The sequence below is a fragment of the Equus quagga genome, chromosome 5 (assembly GCF_021613505.1).
Source record: "Equus quagga isolate Etosha38 chromosome 5, UCLA_HA_Equagga_1.0, whole genome shotgun sequence".
NCBI lineage: Eukaryota > Metazoa > Chordata > Mammalia > Perissodactyla > Equidae > Equus > Equus quagga.
In genome coordinates, this window is record NC_060271.1 from 11,815,308 (window position 1) to 11,835,386 (window position 20,079).

The 20,079-nt window shown below is 45.4% G+C and overlaps 1 pseudogene; it reads left to right on the forward strand.

Annotated features, from left to right (window-relative positions):
• Positions 1-1,185: 1,185 nt before the first annotated feature.
• On the forward strand, positions 1,186-13,042 carry LOC124239836 (cytochrome P450 4A11-like; annotated as a pseudogene).
• The last annotated feature ends 7,037 nt before the right edge of the window (positions 13,043-20,079 follow it).

Here is a 20,079-nt window from a genome sequence, read left to right on the forward strand (position 1 = left end):
TGGTATATAATTACTCATAGTAGTCTCTTACGATCCTTTGTGTATCTCTGGTATCAGTTATAACGTCTCCTTCGTCATTTCTGATTTTATTCATTTGAGTCCTCTCTTTTTCTCTTGGTGAGTCTGGACAAAGGTTTGTCAAGAAAAAGCAACAATATTTAAAATATCATTTTGTGTTTAAGAACAGGTTGCAGTAAATAATGTATATGGGATGCCAAGCAGAGTGTAAAAGCTTTAATTGTATAATTATTTTCTACTTTAGGATAAAACGGAATGAGTTAAAATACTCCTGTTACATCTATAGTACTCAATGAAGTAGAACAGAAAGTCCTAGAAGGTGTTGGCCTTCTATAGATGATGGAAGTGAGAGAAATAGTAAGAATTGTGCAGATTTTCTGGTTGCAGTTAAAAGTAGACCTGTTAATGGGAAAACAGCATAATTAAGATTAAGAATAAGAATTTGTTGAAATTCTCATGTATTTGAGTGGAGATGGAATCATGCTATTGCTGTTGCTATTGTGAAGTTAATTATTCCAGTGTGATGATAAAAAAGTGCTTGAAGGGCTGCTGAATTAGCATTGGTTCATCCATACCATCATGAAGTCAATAGAAATGACATAATTTCCACTCTTTCTCACCCAATAGTTGAAAGAGTTGTGAGGGGTAATTAAAATTAGTATTGTAATAAGACAAAAAAGTAAATATTGAAAGATTTGACTGATATTAGGGTCAGAATGTGCATATCAAATTGAGCAAATGAGATCAAAATCCATTTGATCATGTAGCAAAAAAGCGCTATTGAATGAACATTATTGGAATATAATAAACTAGATTGTGAATTCCTCAAAGTCAGAGTTCATGTCTGTTTTGCTCGCAGCTGTGTCCCAGCACCTACTGTCCTGCCTGGCACATTAAGTAGGTTGGTGCACATTAAGTGTTTGGGTAGGAAACTGATGAGTGGAAAGTTGATATGTACACTGCCGTTATCACTGTCAGCTGAGAAAGCTTTTCTCCCACTGTTTCCCAAGGTGGATCCTCCACAGTTAATCAACTCTGGTGGCCCAGGTCTAAGCTTTGCCCTCACCACAGGTGGGTGGGGCAAATCTCTCTTAAACAACTTGGGCTGGGGTGCTCAGGGGAGGTTGCAATAGTCAGGGAAGTCGGCGCTCCAGAAGCCTCTGCACCATGAGTGTCTCTGGGCTGAGCCCCACTAGACCCCTGGGCGGTGTCCCTGGGCTCCTGCAAGTGGCCTCCCAGCTCTGCCTGGTTCTGCTCATGGTCAAGGCAGCCCAGCTCTACCTGCGCAGACAGTGGCTGCTCAAAGCCATCCAGGAGTTCCCATGCCCTCCTTCCCACTGGCTCTATGGGCATAGCCAGGAGGTAGGAAGGAGCGGGATGGGGGAGTGGGAGGGTGGGGAGGGTCAGGGCTCTGAGAGCCTGGTCAGCAAGTCCATCTCACAAAGCCATGTTGTGTGATGAGCATGTGGCCCCTGGGAAAACCCAGCTTACCTCTCAGGTCTCCTCCTGAGCCCTCTCAGGCTCCTCATCCCAGTCCAGGGAGCTCAATCCTTCACAGGTAGCCTGTGCTGGTGGTCTTAGGTCTGTCAGACACTCCTTCCTTAGGTAGATCTGCAGGATGGTCTGGAAGCCCTGCACTTTAGGACAATGACTCTTCCTTTGAGAGTCTCCCTTCTCCAGGCTGAGCAGCCTCAGCAGTTATCACAGAACAGGCTTCTAGATGCTTCCTTGCCCCCTCTCTCAACCCCATCACCTCTGCCTGGCCCTGAGCTTACCTGGGAACACAGACATCAGTCTATGGGTCACTGCCCTGTGAGGTTCACAGTCTGTGGAGACAATAGGCAGGAATCCAAGAAGGCATCAGGTTACAGGAAAAGAGGTTCACCCGCTGGTCAGAGGGTGAGTCAAGTGTAGGGGGCCAATAGTTCCATTTACCTAAGACTGAATGATTTTCCAGACTGTTGATTTCAGTGCTTAAACTCATGAGTTTCTGGCATACACCAGCAAGAAAGTTTCCCAGATGGAGCCTTGTAAGGAGTTCTGATATTCGAGTTGTACCATTAACAGGATGAGGCTGCCTGCCTGCTCTCCTCCTTCACACCCTGAACTGTGAGCTCTTGGAACTGAGCATATAATCCCCCTCACCCCCAGTACCCTGAACAGAGCCTGACAGAGAGGTGAACAAATGTTAGGAGGAAATGGGAGGCTGCAGAGAGCTGAGGCTTATCTTTCCTCAGAGATGGAGGCAACATGTTTATGGTAGAGTGGAGCCAAAGACGGAAACTGGAAACAGCCAAAACCCCATATGCGCTGGCCCCAATACCTCTCTCCCTTTCTCTTCCTAATCTCTTGCTTCACCCTAAGTTACTCATTGTCCTCCCTACCTGCCCGTGCATTCCAGCTTCTCGGTCTCTCCTCACGCTGTGTCCTCTACCTGGAATGATCTCACCCCCACGTGTCCATCTACCAAGGCCCAGCCCAAGCCACCTCCTCCAAGATGTCTTTCTGGGTCTCCTAGGAGCAGAGGCAACAACTCTTTTCCCCCTGGACACTCCTTCTCATAAAGCAGCGGTAACGTGATTTAGCTATTTTTGTCTTCAGTGTCATAGATGTGGGCTCCTTCTGGGAGACACCATCTCTGAATTGTCTTTGTAACCCAGCAGCATCTTGATCAAAGATGACTTGATGGATGAGCAGGCACATGAGGAAGACATTTCTAATGTCCAATTTTGAGTTAGGTCCCATTCCCAAAGCTTCCCCAGAGGCTTGCGCTTCTTTCCATCACAACAGTAATTACCCTCTATGTCATGGCCTCTTAATCTTTGCATCTCCCCAACTAAACCGAAAGCTCCCAACAGGTAAGGATCTATAGTCATATTCTAATTCAGTGCTTAAACCTGTGCCTGGTACATAGTAAATATTCAATGAATACGTGCTGAATGAAGGAACCTGTGCCACAGTAGGGCAAATTGCCTCAGAGTTCGTGAATCCTGATTGCCAGAAGGATGCAGGCAGAGATTAGATACCAATGTAGCAGAGAGTTGTTTTCAGTTACATAGAGGCAGTTGAAGTAAAGAAGAGTTGACTAAATGGAACATTCATAGGAGCAGATGTCCACGAGAATTCCAGAGGTGATAAAACAAAGCTGAGTCTTAAAAGTTGAAGAATGGCAGTTGCTCTGTAGCAAAGGTGAGGGCACTCCAGGTAGAGGGAAGAGCATGTATCAAGGCCTACAAGGGTGAGCAGTGTTAGCTAGTGTCAGGAGCAGCAGCAGGGGCAGCTTTGGGGTTGGAGCAATGGGTCCTGGTGGAATGGCCAGCATGGCAGGAGGCAAGAACAGAGAAGGTGAAGCCAGAAAGTAAATGCCTTTGTGATCCACACTGAGGAGTTTTAAAAGACTATGAAACAGTGGGAAGCTCACAAAAGCTTCTTTTTATTGGTAAGGGAAAAGGAGATGAAAACCAAAAAATCAAAATCATCGTTCAACACTATTTTCATATGGATACATCCAGACTTTGTTCGACAACTATGTACGTATTCAATATGTAAAATAACCTAGAGCACACAATTTTTTATTTAATTTTTTCGCTTAACCATATACATCCCAACACTATTTCATATTAACAAACATATACATGTAGGCTGGGGTAATGTTGAAAATATGTAACAACCAATATGGCAAAATAAAATTAATATATAAATCTAAATTTTAAATATAAACCATTTTATTATCTAAGCAAACAAAAGTGTATGGCAATACTGCTTACCAAGTGATAAAGGTTGTCATACAAATTGTTCATGGAATGCTGTAACGACTTCCAAAAGCTTTATACCTAGGCAGTTCAGGGTGAGGGCCCATAGTTTCACCAACAATGAGACAGAATCTGGCCTCAGGGCAAACTTTGGACGGCCAGCAAAGTCTGGAGCAGAGCCCGTCATGTGAAACATTCTAAACTCTTAGTTCTGCTGCTAGATCTAGGCCTCTCTCCCTGCGACCATCCTGCCCCCACTCCAGCCCTGGAACTAGAAGGGTTTTATTGATTTATCTTTCCCTTAATGACAGTTCCAAAAGGGTGATGAGCTTCAACAGATCATGAAAAGAGTAGAGAAATTCCCATGTGCCTGTCCTCGCTGGTTATGGGGGACTGAGGTTCTCTTTGTGGTCTATGACCCTGACTACATGAAGGTGATCCTGGGGAGATCAGGTGAGAGTGAAACCTGCATCCCAGCTGGAGCAGCTCTTCCTTCTTGGGTCCATGCCCCTGGGTCTGTGAAATTCCAGAAGAGACTGGCAGTTCAGCCATCAACACACAAGCCAGCCTAAGGCCAACAATCATTACTTAAACTGAAGTCTTAAACAGTTGTGTGGGGCTGAATTTCATATTTTCTTTTCTTTCTTTCTTTTTTAACCAAGTGGAGATGATCTGCAATGTAAATTGCCCCAGATATGAAACACATTTTCCTTTGCACACTGACTTGGGTTTGTCACCTCCCCTTGTTGCCTGTCCTGGGCCATGGGATGGCTAAGCCACAAATGGTAGGAAAACCACAGGCTTTTGTCTTTTCTTTGGCACTGAGGACAGAGCCTGTGTTTCTGGCAGATTCATCATCCTAGTCCTGTGCATGTCCTGCTGGGACACTAGTCTGCTCTTCTGAGCCCACGGTGACAGGACAAAAAGAGTCTGGCAAGAGAGGCAAATAGGAGGTGGCTTGAGATAAACTGGCATCAGTAAGGGGTGGCACCCCATGATCTGGACCACAGCTGCCTCCTGGGGGCCACTGGCTTTGTTTGGTCCTCCCAGTGTCCTGTAACGCCCTTCCTTACCTTTCAGACCTGAAGGTTCTTGCTGCTTACAGATTTCTTTCTCCCTGGATTGGTAAGTACGTGTAACTAGGACTGTGGTGCACCCATCAGTTCAGTTTGCCAAGAGCTATCTCTTTGGCTTTCAGAGAACAGCAGATACCTGGCCACCATGTCACCACCCTCACCTCTGGATCAAGCTTCATTTCTCTTCTTGTAACAAGATCCTCCCCCTTCCTAATGGTTGTGAGAGCCCTCCTGAAGCTCAGCTTCCTCCATATCACTTCTCATTCCTCACCATGATCTCAGCCTGACTTTTATTGAAGTCCATCTATGACCTGCCCCTACTCTTTTTCAGCCTTTCTCTCACAACTGTCATAATCACTTCCTATGTACCAGTCATTTGGGGAAGTCCACAATCCTTAATGTATTGGCCTTTCTTGCCTTTGCTTGTGATGGGCCTTTGTCTGACACCCTTGGTTCCTCCCAAGTTGTTCCCTGTCATCCCTCTGATCCTGTCTCTTGCCCCTACACACAACCCCATCTCTGGCCCAGGGTATGGTTTGCTCCTGTTGAATGGGCAGACTTGGTTCCAGCATGGGCGGATGCTGACCCCAGCCTTCCACTATAACATCCTGAAGCCCTACGTGGGGCTCATGGCCGACTCTGTCCGAGTGATGCTGGTAAGCCAATCCCTCTCACCTTCACAGGCTGACACACAGCACAACTCACAGAGTCCACTCCAGACACAGGTGTCACTCAGGCATCCAGCAGACACAAGCACCCAAAATAATGCACTCAGACCTTACTCTGAGACAGAGCTCCCCAAAAGTGGATGGGACAGAAGAGTACCTGCACACGAGCTTGTATTTTGGTTATTGCCAAGGGGAAGGAGGGCCCTGGTAGATACAGAGTCTGTTCTCCTACCACCTCCATATCTTCAGCACCGTGGACTAGAGCAAGGGTCATTCCCCTGGACAGCACGGCAAACTGATCCTGGCTGGCTTGGGAAGTGGCAGCTTCAGTATCACGGTGGACATCCCAAGATGTCACTCAGGTGAGCTCTGGCCTGGGGACCAGGGCTTTTACATGGATTTGAGCCACTCTCTAGAAAAAATGGAGACCAGGTCAACACTCTCAGAGCCAGGTCCTGCCATCACATCACCTCCCTTCAGGACTCTGATTTCTCACCAAGTGATCTCAGCTAACATTTGAGGAATGAAAGGAATTGAAGTCCCTGATATCCCTTCCTTGGGAGCCCCAGTACTGTCCCCTTAGTCTTACTCTTGCCTTGACATGTTTGCTCCCTAAAGTTGGACTTCACCTCTCCCTCCGGTCTAGCTCAGCTCTCAAAACACAAAAGATTCCCCCTCTGTCTCCTGAGAAACAATGTTTTCTGATCTGCCAAAAGGTGGTTATCATTGTAACTAATTCCTAAAACTCAAAACTAATTTAGACTGTTATGAGTGATCATGATTAATTATAAATTAAAAGTTTTTGAGGAAATAGGCCTCACATTACAAATGCTTACCTATAGTCTTAATTGCTATAATGCATCTTTTTTTAGAAAGTGAGGAAATCCCTAAAGAATATTTAGACAGACAGAGAGAGAGCATTACGTTGTCATCACGGACCACCAAGGGGACCAAAGGAGGGTCAATATCCCCCTTCCACTACAGGACAAATGGGAGGAGCTCATCAGGCAGGACTCACATCTGGAGATCTTTGGACACATCTCCTTGATGACCCTGGACGCCATCAGGAAGTGCACCTTCAGCCACCGGGGCACTGTCCAGACAGACAGGTCAGTGATAACCCTTCAGTTGAAGGACCCCATTTCTTACCAACTGGTGCGGACTTACCTGAGAGGAAGTAGAGCAGCTTGGATGCTTACAGCACAAGAAGCAACATTCTCCCGAGAGCCCCAGACCATGGTCAAATTCCTCTCTAGACCAAACCATGAATCAGCCACAGATCCCTGATCCCTGGCACAGGTAGCAGCCTAGTTGTCCTGCCACTTACAAAGGGCTGAGGGTCTTAAGGGCTATAAGACAGCAATGACCAGTGCTGCAGTATCCTGTCCCCACTGACTGAGGAAACCTCCATCCAGAGCCCCACTCCACCTCCAGGTCAGAGGCCTCCCTCCATTCCAGCCTCTTCTGCATTCTGTCAGGAACTCCCAATCCTACACCGAGGCTGTTGCAGACTTGAACAATCTGTTTTATTCATGGGTGAGGAATGCCTTCTTTCAGAATGACATCATCTACAGCCTGACCCCTGACGGCCGCTGGAACCAGTGGGCCTGCCAGCTGGCCCATCAACACACAGGTTGTACTCTACCTCCTGGGCTACTCCCCTTGTTCATCAGCTGCATCCTAAGTGTACTACCCCTGACATCTCAGGCAGATCTCAGCCCCCTGCCACCCCTTCAGGAGCTGGGACACACCCATGCTGGGTACCGCTCTGGTGCAGGGGGAAGTAAACAATATGTTAGGGCGCCAGGTGTTGTGCAGCAATTTACAAGTGTCAGCACATTAGTGATGGTTGAATGAGAGAGCCTCCCAGCAGCATTCAAGCAGAATCTCCATGGACTGTGCTATTGAGGGGAGGTCTGACTTTCAATCAGATGATACAACAGCTCTCACCTCTGACATGCATGTCCACTGCCACATTCATCCTGATCCAACTGGCACCCCGATTGGAGCAGGAGACAGAGGGGCTACTGTGGGTTGCTGTATCTGGGTACCCAGAGCTCTCAGCTCTAACCGGGCAACACTGTTCTGGAACAGACCAAGTGATCAAGCTGAGGAAGGCTCAACTGCAGAAGGAGGGAGAGCTGGAGAAGGTCATGAAGAAGAGGCACTTGGATTTCCTGGACATCCTCCTCTTTGCCAGAGTGACTGTTTGTAGGAGAGGCCTGAGGTTTTGCCCAGAGATGCAGAAGATTGGGCAAACCCTACACTCTTGCCGTTCCTTCCCCTAGATGGAGAATGGGAGCAGCTTGTCTGACAAGGACCTCCATGCCGAGGTGGACACATTCATGTTCGAGGGCCATGACACCACAGCCAGTGGCATCTCCTGGATCCTCTAAGCTCTGGCTATGCACCCTGAGCATCAGCAGAAGTGCCGGAAGGAGATCAAGAACCTCCTGGGGGATGGCACCTCCATCAGCTGGTGAGTGCTCAAGAGATGGGAGAGCCCTGCTCACTCAGCTAGAGAAGCCCCTGGTCTTCCCAGACCCTGCCTGCCTTCAGGATGGGCTTCGGTTTCAGGAACCACCTGGACCAGATGCCCTACACCACCATGTGCATCAAGGAGGCACTGCGACTCTATCCACCAGTACCAGGCATTGGCAGAGAGCCCAGCAAACCCATAACTTTCCCTGATGGACGCTCCTTATCCAAAGGTATGAACTTCATCACACTCACTAATCTAAGCACACAAGAAAGATCAGAAATCCACGTGTCCTAGAGCAGCTATGAACTTCTCTGGGTCCTGCTTTTGCCTCAAAAACATCAATTCTTACTTTGTAATTAAGATGAGGTATATGAAATGCTTGGCACAGAACTAGACCCAGTAATAGCTTAATAAACAAATACTAGCCTCTGAATGTGGGCTCAGGAATTAGCCCTAAAATTCTAGTTTCTTGAGATGTGAGGGTTGGAGAGACAATCAGAGATATGTAGGGGAAGATGTGGTTCTTTCCTTGTTGGGTATAGGAAAATGAAGGAGATCACTGACCACTGTCATAAGTTAGATTGTCCAGTCTCTGAGGACCCCTTAGGTTGATGGCAGAGAATAGCTGATGACCAGATCTTACACTCCTGTCATGAGTGGAGGCAAGCCCTGAGCTCACCTCCTATTGAGTCTGAATCTAAGCCCTGCCACATCCTAGCTGTGTGATCATAGGCAATCACTCAGGCTCTCTGAGGCTCAGGTGCCTCATCTGAACAGTCAGATACAAGAGCCTTCCTTGAAGGGTTAATATGAGGATTGAATGAGTTAACACATATTCCCCAAAGGCTGATGGATGGCGCCTGGTAAACTTGAGTTGTCACCTGCACTGCTCCAAAAAGCAAGGCTCCAATTCTTTCTTCCTTCTCAATCCTGGGTCATGGTTATCTCCTCCTAAGCTGTGCACATGAATTTTCTGTGTCCACCCCACCTCTCTTGCAGCAGGATCATTCCACTCATGGTGATGGGAAGTGGCTGTCATTGTGGCTCCCAAGGCTTTCCTGCATGCACATGCCCCCTGTTGGTGGAGGGATTGGGCTCCCTCCCCATGAGTATGATCAGTATTCTCTCTTCTCCTTCTGCCCCACAGGAATCATGGTCATGCTCTCCTTTTATGCCCTTCACCACAACCTGAAGGTGTGGCCAAACCCAGAGGTATGATGGCCATGGGAGGAGGGGATGGGATGATGTCTCCACACCAACACCTCCTCTCACTGCCACCTTTGGGAGTCCTGTCCCCTTGTGAATTGGAAGGAGGGGCTTGACCTCACCTGCCCTGGCCCTGGTGCTCTCTCAGCAGGTGTTTGATCCTTCCCGGTTTGCACCGGATTCTACTCGACACAGCCACGCTTTCCTGCCCTTCTCAGGAGGATCAAGGTGAGGCATCTTGTACTTGGGGTTATGTCACTGGGTGCACAACCAATGTTTGTGACCTTGAATGTTCATATTGGTGTGTGCAGTTATGCCCTTATATGTCGGTGTGTGGGGAAGTAGATATCTCTATGTACAAAAGAAAGGTGGCATTCACAGGCACCATGCAGGGATGTGATCCATAAACTTTCCTAATAGCCCGCCACAATCAATGTCAGTGCTGTTCCAAAGTTCAGTGTATTCTGCTGTTTTTCACACTTTAGGAGTATGATTTTTCAAAACTAGAATTTTTCATGAAAATTAAACTCCAGATGGTTGCTTTTTCAGTTATCAGTAATCTTAACACAAATCTTCTCGCATTTGCATTCCAGCCCAGGGCCTTTTCTCCTTAATTCCTTGATCTGCTACTCGCTGTCTCAGTGATGTTTGTGTGTTGAGATTTCCAGCCCCTCCTTTGTGCTAACTATTCAGCCATATATATGGAAGTTTATAGTAACCGTTGGAAGAAAGTTTCACACCAGTGTGTGTCTTCTCTATTTTTGCAGTCTATCCCAATACAATTTTGACTGCATGTTAATATTCATATAACCATGACAACTTTTCCAGTTGGCAGAATTTCTTCATATAAGTGGCATTTATATACTATAGTCCCAGAGTCTATATGGTCCATTGTTGGCAAAAAGTATAACAATGAGGACAATCAACTGCTTCTGAGAGAAGATCCACTATTCTGTGTATGACACATGGCTTTGAAAGCTTCCTCGTGTGTAAAATCTAAAGCACATTTGAGACAGCTGTCAGGCTGGGTGATTCCATTCCAGACTGGCTGCTGTGAAAATCCTCCAGTGCTGCTGAAATAGTCCTGTGAAATACTAACTTCCACAAATTTTGAAAGTAGTCGCTAGGAACAGATTTTCCTGAATCCACAATATGTGAAATTTCAATTGGTGAATCAACCTTCAGAATACAGCCTTTAAATAATTGTTCTTCCAGAAATTGGCTCTAGGACAATTGGTTTCTCCCAGGACTGGGTCCTTCCAAATAGACATTGGCTGCAAGTCTTGTGGTGGCAACTAGACATCAAGAGAGTACTAGGCAGTTCAATTCCTAGGTCACAACTTATGTGTAATTTTATTATATGCCATTCCATGTTTGCTGGTTAATTTGTTTTTCAATTCAATTAACTTCATTCAATTATAAAACTATTTATTAAGCCTGCCTCTATGTGCCAAGTCCTGTGTTGGGAGATGGGAACACAGAGATGAAAGACAATGTCCCTGCCTCCAAGAGTTCACAGTCAAGAGACAAATACCTCTCAAGACACACATCATTCACTCATTCTTTCAGTCACTCATTCACTCATTGAGCAGATTGTTGGATATTCCATGTTCCTGGCACTGTCCTGGGCAAAACGGTGAGGTGTCCTTGAGTAAAACACTAATGGGGATTGGGGAGGAAAAGGTAGAGCCAGCAGAGGGGTGAGGGCGGCTGTCATTGGACTTCGCCTTGAGCATGCAGCAGGCAGATGGAGGGAGGCATTCACAGTGATCTCAACATCAGATGAGCTAGGAAGTGGAGCTGGACAGATAAGAGGTGAGTGAGGTAACAACGCCTAGAGGGCTTTGGTGCCAGCTGAGGCATTTGGACATGTCATTCCTGTGATGGAGGCCATAGGAGGGTCTGAGCTGGGCTGTGGCTTCAGTGTAGAGGGAGGAGAGGCAGGAAGATAGAAAAGCCCAGGTGAGGAGACTGAGGGATGGCAAGGAGGGACATTTCTGGACTAGATTGGAAGGCTACATAAGCTGGTTGACTGAGGGGATGAGGGGGAGGCAGGGGTCTGGACCATTAATTGGGAGGCAGATTGTGCAACAGGCTGAGGGCCGCTAACAGTGGACCCTCCAGGAAGCTTCCCTGTTGCCATTCTGACTTCCTTACCCAACTCCATTTTGTCCTCTTTCTTAGGATTAGGGTCCCTGGAAGTCCCCCAGAGGGTTAGAGTCTGAGAGTGCAGCCCATCTCGCCACCTACCATGCTCTGACCTGGCCTCCACATTGTGAAACCAGAAGCTGATTATGGAGGGAGTGAGAAAACTAATTAACTATTAGTTAACTTTTTTAGTGACTCACTTGACTGGTGACTAGAGCACTGACCCTCACCTACCAGAATTTCAGGCCTGCTGAGAGCAGAGGTAGCAGATAAGAGCTAGTCCTGGGGGAGAGGTAGGCTTTGTCAAAGGTAGGGGGGCTGTGAACCAAGTCTTTGGGTAGAGGTGTGTGTGACATGTAAGGATGGGATGGGGGCTGGGCCACATGCAGGAGGGCCCTGAATGCCCTGTTCCTGGCTAGGGCTCAGTGGTCAATGCCTGCCCAACTCCAAACAGAGTTTGAGGCCACTTCTCATTTTGCTTCTTCTCCCTGGCCCCAGGAACTGCATCGGGAAGCAGTTTGCCATGAACGAGCTGAAGGTGGCTGTGGCCCTAACCCTGCTCTGCTTTGAGCTGTCACCAGATCCCTCCAGGCTCCCTGATCCCATTCTGAAAACTGTGTTGAAGTCCAAGAATGGGTTTCACCTGCATCTCAGGAAGCTCCTCTAACCCTTGTGGGGATAAGGACAGGCACTGAGGAGCCCCTGCAGCCATCCTGTCTTCCTGTCACTCTCTCCTGTCCCTGCCTACCTGTCCACTTCCTGCTTTCTCTCTGCCCACCTGCCAGCCTACCTGATCTCCTGCCTCATGCCCATCAAACTGCCACCCTTCTCTCTCTCATCCTTCCCAGGCTCCCTACCTGTTTGTCTGTCTGTCTCTGACTCACCTCCAGCTCTGACTGTCACCTAACTCCTCATCACCTGCCTGTCCTCCAGCCTGTCTGCCTTCTCCCTCTTTCCCTTTCTGTCCACCTGTCAGCCCCTCTATTAGCTTCCTTTGATGCTATAATAATTTACTGCAGCCTTAGTAACTTGAAACCAAGAAAATTTATTCTCTTATGGTTCTGGAGTCAGAAGTCTGAAGTAGCTTTGTTGGACCACAACCAAGGTTGGCAGGGCCACCCTACCTCCAGGGTTCTTGGAGAGAATCCCTCTTTATGCCTCTCTAACACCTAGAGCTGCACTCCAGGAACCTCCTCCATATTCAAATCCAGCAGCATCTTCAAATGTCTCTCTGCTCTGTCTTCGCCTGGCCCTCTTCTTTATGAGGACCTTTGTGATTACATGGGCCCACTCAGACAAAACAGGATGCAGCCACAGAGTCCAAGGATTAAGATGTGGACATGGCAGGGAGCCAGTATTCTGCCTGCTTAGTCCCTGTGTAACTACTCTCCATCTGTGCTTCCAATCTCTTCTGTATGTTAATTGTGTATTAAGAATTTAAGACAGAAGGCCTGTCTCAGGAAGGAGATATCACCATAGAGAACTCTAGTATATTGTAAACTAGGCATGGTAGACAGGGAGGAACTTAGCGAGGCCCATTGAGTCAAACTCCTCACTGTGTCCCATAGTCTGTAGATGGCTAACAAACATTTGTTTACTAAACATTAATTCTTTCCATCTTCCTGTAAGTTGGCTCCTTTCCCTTTTGACAGTCCAGATCCCCTACCCCTTCTTCCTTAGTCCAGAATGACATATGTGCCTCAGATTGTCTTTAGAATTTTCCACGCTTATGTGAATTCCCTGTGTGCACGTATTAAACTGATTTTCTCCTGTTAACCTGCCTTATGTCATTTTAATTATTTGACCAGCCATAAGAACAGAGAGGGGAAGGGGGAATTTTCTCCTCCCTGACATGGGAGAGCTTTCTGAGGCGTGGCTGTATAGGATGTGATAGAGAAGGGCATTGTCCTTTGTGAAACTAACTGGACCTTTCAGGGGCTCAAATAGGCACCGAAGTCTACCTCCTGGTCAGGTGAGAAGAATTTATAGAGCTGAGGGGTTAAGGGGAGAAAGCTGTTCCCAAGTAAACACTGCTGTGTATTTTCAACAGTTTCACATTGTCCTCACCTTGGTCCAGCTGATAACAGTAAGAAGGAGTGGGGATGTCTCTGATCAGAGTCCTTCCAAGAGAAACTCAAGGAGTCAAAGATCTGAAAGGAGAGGGCAACCCCCAACCACATCCAGAACACAGTTAATACGTTTCTTAAGCTTTTACTTAGCACTGATGAACAAAAATATCCTGTGAGCCAAAAATGTAATTTCCAATGTTCTTGTAGCTGCATTTTAAAAAGGTGAAGTTAATTTTATTAATAGAATTTATTTTACAGAAAATATCATCATTCCAATAGGCACTCAATATAAATAATAGTTAAAGAAATATTCACTTTTTCTTGTACTACATCTTCAAAATCCAGTGTGTATTTTAAGAGTCCAGCACATCTCAGTTCTGACTAGCCCCATTTCAAGTGCTCAGTAGCCATGTGTGGCTAATGGCTACCACACCAGACGAGTAACTCCTGACCTGCAGACCTTGTCTGGCCTCCCAATGGACTAGTCTGCTACCCAGACTACATAAGGGGAAAGCAGAAACACAATGGCCAGTGGTATTATTTTCATGTTGGAGCTAAGAGTGCACCCACTTTGAAGTCAAGCCAAAATAATTATGTAATCAGTTGTTACTGAAACATGCAGTCCAACTTCCCATTACACGTAATAGATCTTAAACTCTAGCAGCTCATGTAAAGGGGAGCATCTATACATCTTGAGTGTTTATAGTTTTAGAACATTGAACCAAGGAACTCAGGCACGCTACACATCTTCTTTTAGCCTCTCTGGATCCTCTGTCCTCCCATTCTCACTGCTCTGGGCTTTAAGAAGCTGGCCCACATGGTTTCCTGTTGGGTTTGGCCAACAAAAGACATTAATAGGCAATCTGGAGGGTGGGAGGAGAGAGCGATTGGCATATTTATTCCCAGGGCCCCTCACTACCTTACATTGGCTGCAGGTTCTCCTGAAGCCACAATGCCTGTCTGATGGCCTTTCCCAGCAGCAGTCTCTCTCCAGGTTTGTCACCCTCTTTCCTGTGTCCCACCAGGCCTACAACTGATAAACACTTCAGCAGTTATTTGCCCCATTTTGCTTTTTCCAAACCCTGCCCATACCTTTGTAAATAGTTCCTTTACAAAATTCTCCTCAAATTGCCCAACTGGAGTGTGCCATTATTTCCTGCCAGACTCCTGATTGTTACATCCAGCAAAGGGAGTTTGTCTTGCCTGAATTACTACTGAGAGTCTACACTCTTGCAGATATCTAGGTAAGTGCTCAGTGAAGGTTGTTAAGTAAATGACTCATGTCCAGACTGTGGCAATTTAGAACAGATTGTGTGGCATTAGGTCAGTCTGTTCATTCAAAGCAAAGATAAAGTAGGAACAGGGGAAGAAGAGTTTTCTTTTGGTGGAAAAGTTTTACATTTTTGGTTTTTATGTTTATTTTTGCTTGCTATGTGTCATTTGCCACTTCTGTGAACAGCTAACAAAAAGTGAATTGCACAGCATTAGTTCTCTGAAGTGTTTACATGTCATACTCTTGGGTTTTCCCAGATGGCAGGGTTGTGGTGAAGACCATAAATACTAACAACCACAGTTATTCTTGAAAAAGTAAGGAAATAAAGAGATTGCAAGAGAAAGAGCAAGTTGTGGGCTACTGTTATACGGCTCTTCAGTAAGACTTTTCTTTTTGAAGGGGAAGAGGTGACTCCTGGTAGAGCCCTGTGTGCTGTAGCTGATGCCAGCAGTGAAGGACCCATGGGAAGATGAGGCTTGGTGTCACCTCAGTATTCAGAGCAATGATCTATTTCATAAATGATTCTATCTTAAGGAGCTATAGGTATCACGTCAAAAAAATAACCCATACTTATGTTTTCTGCTACCTCTGGATATTAGTTATATATCTATTAATTGGCTATAAAGCACCCACTGGAGACAGTCTGGGTGCATAAGAACACAATCATAATTCCATCGTGCAGATCCAATGACAGGTTTCTGTTGGTGCTGTTCACATATGGAAGCTGATGAATTCTGGCAAATATCCATATGATTTGGAGATTTTTTTTAAAAAAAAGATAGAGGAGAGAGAGTTTGAGGATTATTTGGTTACCAGAAATAACTCTGGCAGGTTAATTCTAGATTTGTAAACAAAGTCAAAGTAAGTGACAGGCTTTTGGTGTTTGCTACAAGCAATCTCATCAGCCTGTTTCCAAGAGCAAGAGTCAACAGAACACTGACCCATACGAGTGAAGCCTGTCTCATGTGATCCCTCTGTCTCCCACTTGCCCTGCTCAGTAACCTGTGTTCTTCTGAAGAGCACTGGGCCCTGGGTGCAGGACCATTATGTGAGTTCTAGCTCTTCTCATCTGCACTTTAGGGTCCCCCAGTGGGTTTTTGGCTACACCTAAAATATTTGAAAGTGCTTTGTAAACTGTCAAGCACTGTATAGTGCATGCTAAGATCATGTTCCATGGGGAGAAAAAGTGAGATAATTCTTCTGAAGGCTCTATGTAAACTATTAATTCCTGCATACTTGTAAGGGTGATATTATGATGATGAAGCCAAAGACCCTATAAAGACAATGGTGCTCATCCTCCATGAAGTCTCACCTGGGTCTCAAACTCAACCAAACAAGAATTATTTTAGAAATAATATAAATTCTGGGAATAAAATGTTCCAGAATGGAAGAAATCCTGGGCTGGGATTCTGGTGACATGGGTTCTGGGCAGAGCTTTGCTGCAAATGATTATGTGCTTTTGGGGAAGTATCTGAAACCCACACCTGATCAAGACATTACCCCCCGAGCTCTTAGTTGCCCAACTCTAAGCCCACTCTCCTTAGAACTGTCTTTTGACTCCTCCAAGAGTTGAGAAACCTGTTGGTTTTCCTCACTGTGGTCCCAGGATCCCATGGTCTCTAAGAACTGCATAGGAAAAGAATGCAAAGACCTGCAGGTAAGGAGCATGCATTTTGAAGTATCGGGTTTGCTGAGTTCTCTGGAAATGGATGGGACTAGAGGGGCCAACTGGAATGACTCCTTGATGCACATTGTGGTGTACGACATCTCACCCAGCTGGTCCATGTGAGGACAAGGGAAGAAGGGAGCAGGACTCAGACTCCATAGCCAGTTTGTAAGTACTGATATCTTTTTTCTATGTGATCTTTGTTCCTTGTAAATATCATCTTCAGGTTAACACCATTTTGCCAATTAGTTTATGTAACAAAATGTTAAAATGGGACTCTCTCTGCCTCAGGATCAGCTGAGGTCCCAAAGGAAGAGGAATCAAACTGGTGCCAAATATCCTCATTATAAAGTTAGGTAGGTGCTAAACTAATGGTAAAGGATTTGCTAAGGCAATTTCTGAAACCAGTTTTGCAACCTTTAGCTCCTCATGTAAGTCAAGAATGTATAAGGATTGAAGAAATGAGGCTTAAGAGTTTTGAGAGGGAAGACAATCTTTTAAAGAGACTTCTTGGAATGCCAGAGTAAGGTGAAGAATGGAGGAGGGTGCTCTCCACCATGTAAAACAAAGGGGGGCTTCAGAAGGGTCACTTAGATTATCTGACATGTGCCCACTGGAGTTTGGGGAGCAGAGAACAGATAGTAAGCCTGTGACTCAGAACAGATCGAGGCATGTGAGAGCAGCATGGCAAGGCTGGAATGCTCCAGTGCATGTTGTGGGCCATTGAACCCACAGGAGGGAGAATTCCAGAAGCAGCTTGAAAGGAACTCTGACCTAGGACAAGAATTCCCTTGCCCTTTGAATCACCATTGCAAAGTCCCAGTGAGGGAATCTACAAGCATCCCACAGATGCTCCCATTGAGACTAAAGGAAGCATTGACTATCCAGCAAGATCAGAGGGCAAGATCACGATAGTACCAGCTCCTTTATCCTCCTCTTCTCTCCCTCCTGGGACCATTTCTAGAAGGGTCAGAAACAGCAGCTACTGAGCAGGAGAGGACAGTAAGAAGAAGCCAACCACAACCCCTCACCCACCGCTGGCTTCCAGACCCAAAGAAGTTCTGTGCTGGGTGGAGGGAAAGGCTCCAAGTGGATGAGAACTTGAAGTCTTTATTATGACACTGGTCCAGATGCCCTAATTACTGAAATGAGGCTGCTCTTGTGATTTAAATCAATGAGAACTCCATGACATTCACTCAAGATTACACCCTGGGGATGAAAAGAACTTTCCCCTCATAGCAAGTTGAAATGTCAGCAGGAGAAGAATAAAGTTTTTTATTTGCATCCTGGCTGGTGTGGTTGGTTCAATAAAATGACTGCATGTATTCAGTCTGTTTGCTTTATTGTATTTTTATTTGCTTTTCTGATTACTTATTTTGAATGCAGGCTTTGGCAGCTCGGTAACGCAAAATTTTAATTTTAAACTCTTTCCTCCTCAAACCCAGAAGGAAAAGAATAATTCAACTTAGCCTGGCACTTTGCACACTTAAGAAAAACAACGTTGCCCATCTAATCCCAAGGGCAAAAAGAAAAGAGGAATTTTAACCCAAAGCAGAAATGGGCTGACAAGGAGCCAGATGGAGACATTGAACAACTTTCCAGCTTTTTCAGAAATTTCTCTTTGCAGTGTGGTTTTATTACCTGTCCAAAAGAATTATAAATTCCCAAAATGCTATGTTTAAATTTCATTAAATGTAACTCTAAGGCCATATTATAGAATGAAAACATTTTATTCTCTATAATATTATTGCCATTTCTCTCATTACAATAAATGGTAGCTAACAGATCCTCTGGACTTCACTTTCTCACCTGGCAAAGATTTTGTTATTGTTTTGACATTTCACATAAGCCAAACAAGAATGAGAAAGGTCGATATTTGAGTGGTATATACATCCATCCTAATCAAGGTTCAAATATCTAATTAATGTTTGGAGATGGTATACAGTATTCACAAATTCAATGAGTGAATAAAAATGACTACTCAACAGTGCATTTTGTACTATATGGATTAGCCCTGTAATTTATGGTAGGAAGTGGCTATTATTTCCTCATAAAATGTGAGATGTTTACTCCCTACATTAATTCACATTTTCCTTTATAAATGGTCTAACTGAGCTGACTTTTGAATTTGAACTATGGCGTTTTCTCACTAGTCATGGGGCTGGGTTGCCCTGAGCATTTATATCTTTCTGCTCATCTCTCCAACAAAAATACGATATGTGGAATATCGACCTGGGGTGAAGAGTGTCTTTTACATCAGCGACACATGATTTCTCTGCAAACAACATGTCTGAGAGGCAAATCCATAACCTGGGCTTCATTAACAGCAAGATATGCTCAAAGTCTAGCAAAAGAAGTTGAAGTTTTCCACCTGGCTAATTCCCACCAATCCTGTAAGAGGCAGTTAATGGCAGCTCTCCCAGGGAGTCTCCTTGAGCCCCCCACGCTAGCTTAGGTGCCTGTCTTCTAAGTCTCTGTGGAGCCAGCACATATCTCTCTCATCATCCTCACCATGTTATACTGCAGTTATCTTCATGGGGCCTGGCTCCTACCCTAGTGTGTGAGCTTGTTGAGGGCAGGACCCACAAAAATCTTCAATTTTTTTGGTGTCTCAGTACTTAAAATCCTCAGTCCATATTTGTTAAACTCAACTTTGATGTGGATTATTTACTACTACATTCAAAGTCCAAAGCCAATCCAGATGAGTGAACAAGGGGATGGGAGGGAAGGTCGACAATGAGGCTTAAATGATGCAGATGCCCACTCAGGTCCCTCAGAAGAGGAGCCCACACGAACCCAACCATTCAACTTCTAAATGCAACTCTATGGATCAAGTCCCCATTTTCAGTGCACCAGAGTCTGCGGGAAAGAAAGACACAGGACATTTTACAGACTGCTGACTAGAAAAACAATGAAACAACTTATGGATGAGTGAATTTCTTTTGCAAAAGTAAAGGGATAATTTTCAGCCCTCTAGAAAAAAAGCAGAATGGTAATCTACCTCTTCTGCTTCCACATATCTTGAAGGACTACAGTCACTAAGGTACAAGAGGAAAGAATAAAGCAAAGACCCAAGAGGAGAACTAAGATGAAATGTTTAGGCATGCATATCTTACCAGGTGATGGAAGGCATGTCTCCCATCATGCCCCTGATCTCCTGCTGGCATCTCCCCTGGTACTCAGCATTCAGAGCCAGGTGGTAGAGGAGCAAGGAAATGCCCCCCGCCATGGCATCCTGCCCTGCCAACATAAATGTGTTCACCTCAGACTGCAGGTTGCCATTTTCAGCCTAGAAAGTACCATAGAGAGATTTGCATGCAATGTCAGTTTATAGATGTTTGGAGCCCCAATCAAAATAATGATTTTATGGAAAAAATCAGAGTTGTAAGTGAGAGTTTCAATTTTAATTCAGTTCGACAAGTGTACACTATGAGCCACACTTTACCCAGAGCATAATTGAGAACAAAGTTAGATAAAGAAAGCAGGCTTTGCAAAGAGTTCTTCCACTCATCCTGCCCAATTTGTCCAGATTTTCCAGCACCTCCTCCTCAGCATTTTACCAGCTTATCCTGTGACCCATTCTCCTGTGCTTCCGTGAACTACCATGTGTCTTTATGATAATCACCAATTCCTGTCAAACATTAGAAAATTTACTCTTCTCTGACTCCCTCTAGTGACAGAGTTGCATGATTCTATCTTTACTTCAAACTGTATGGGGCCA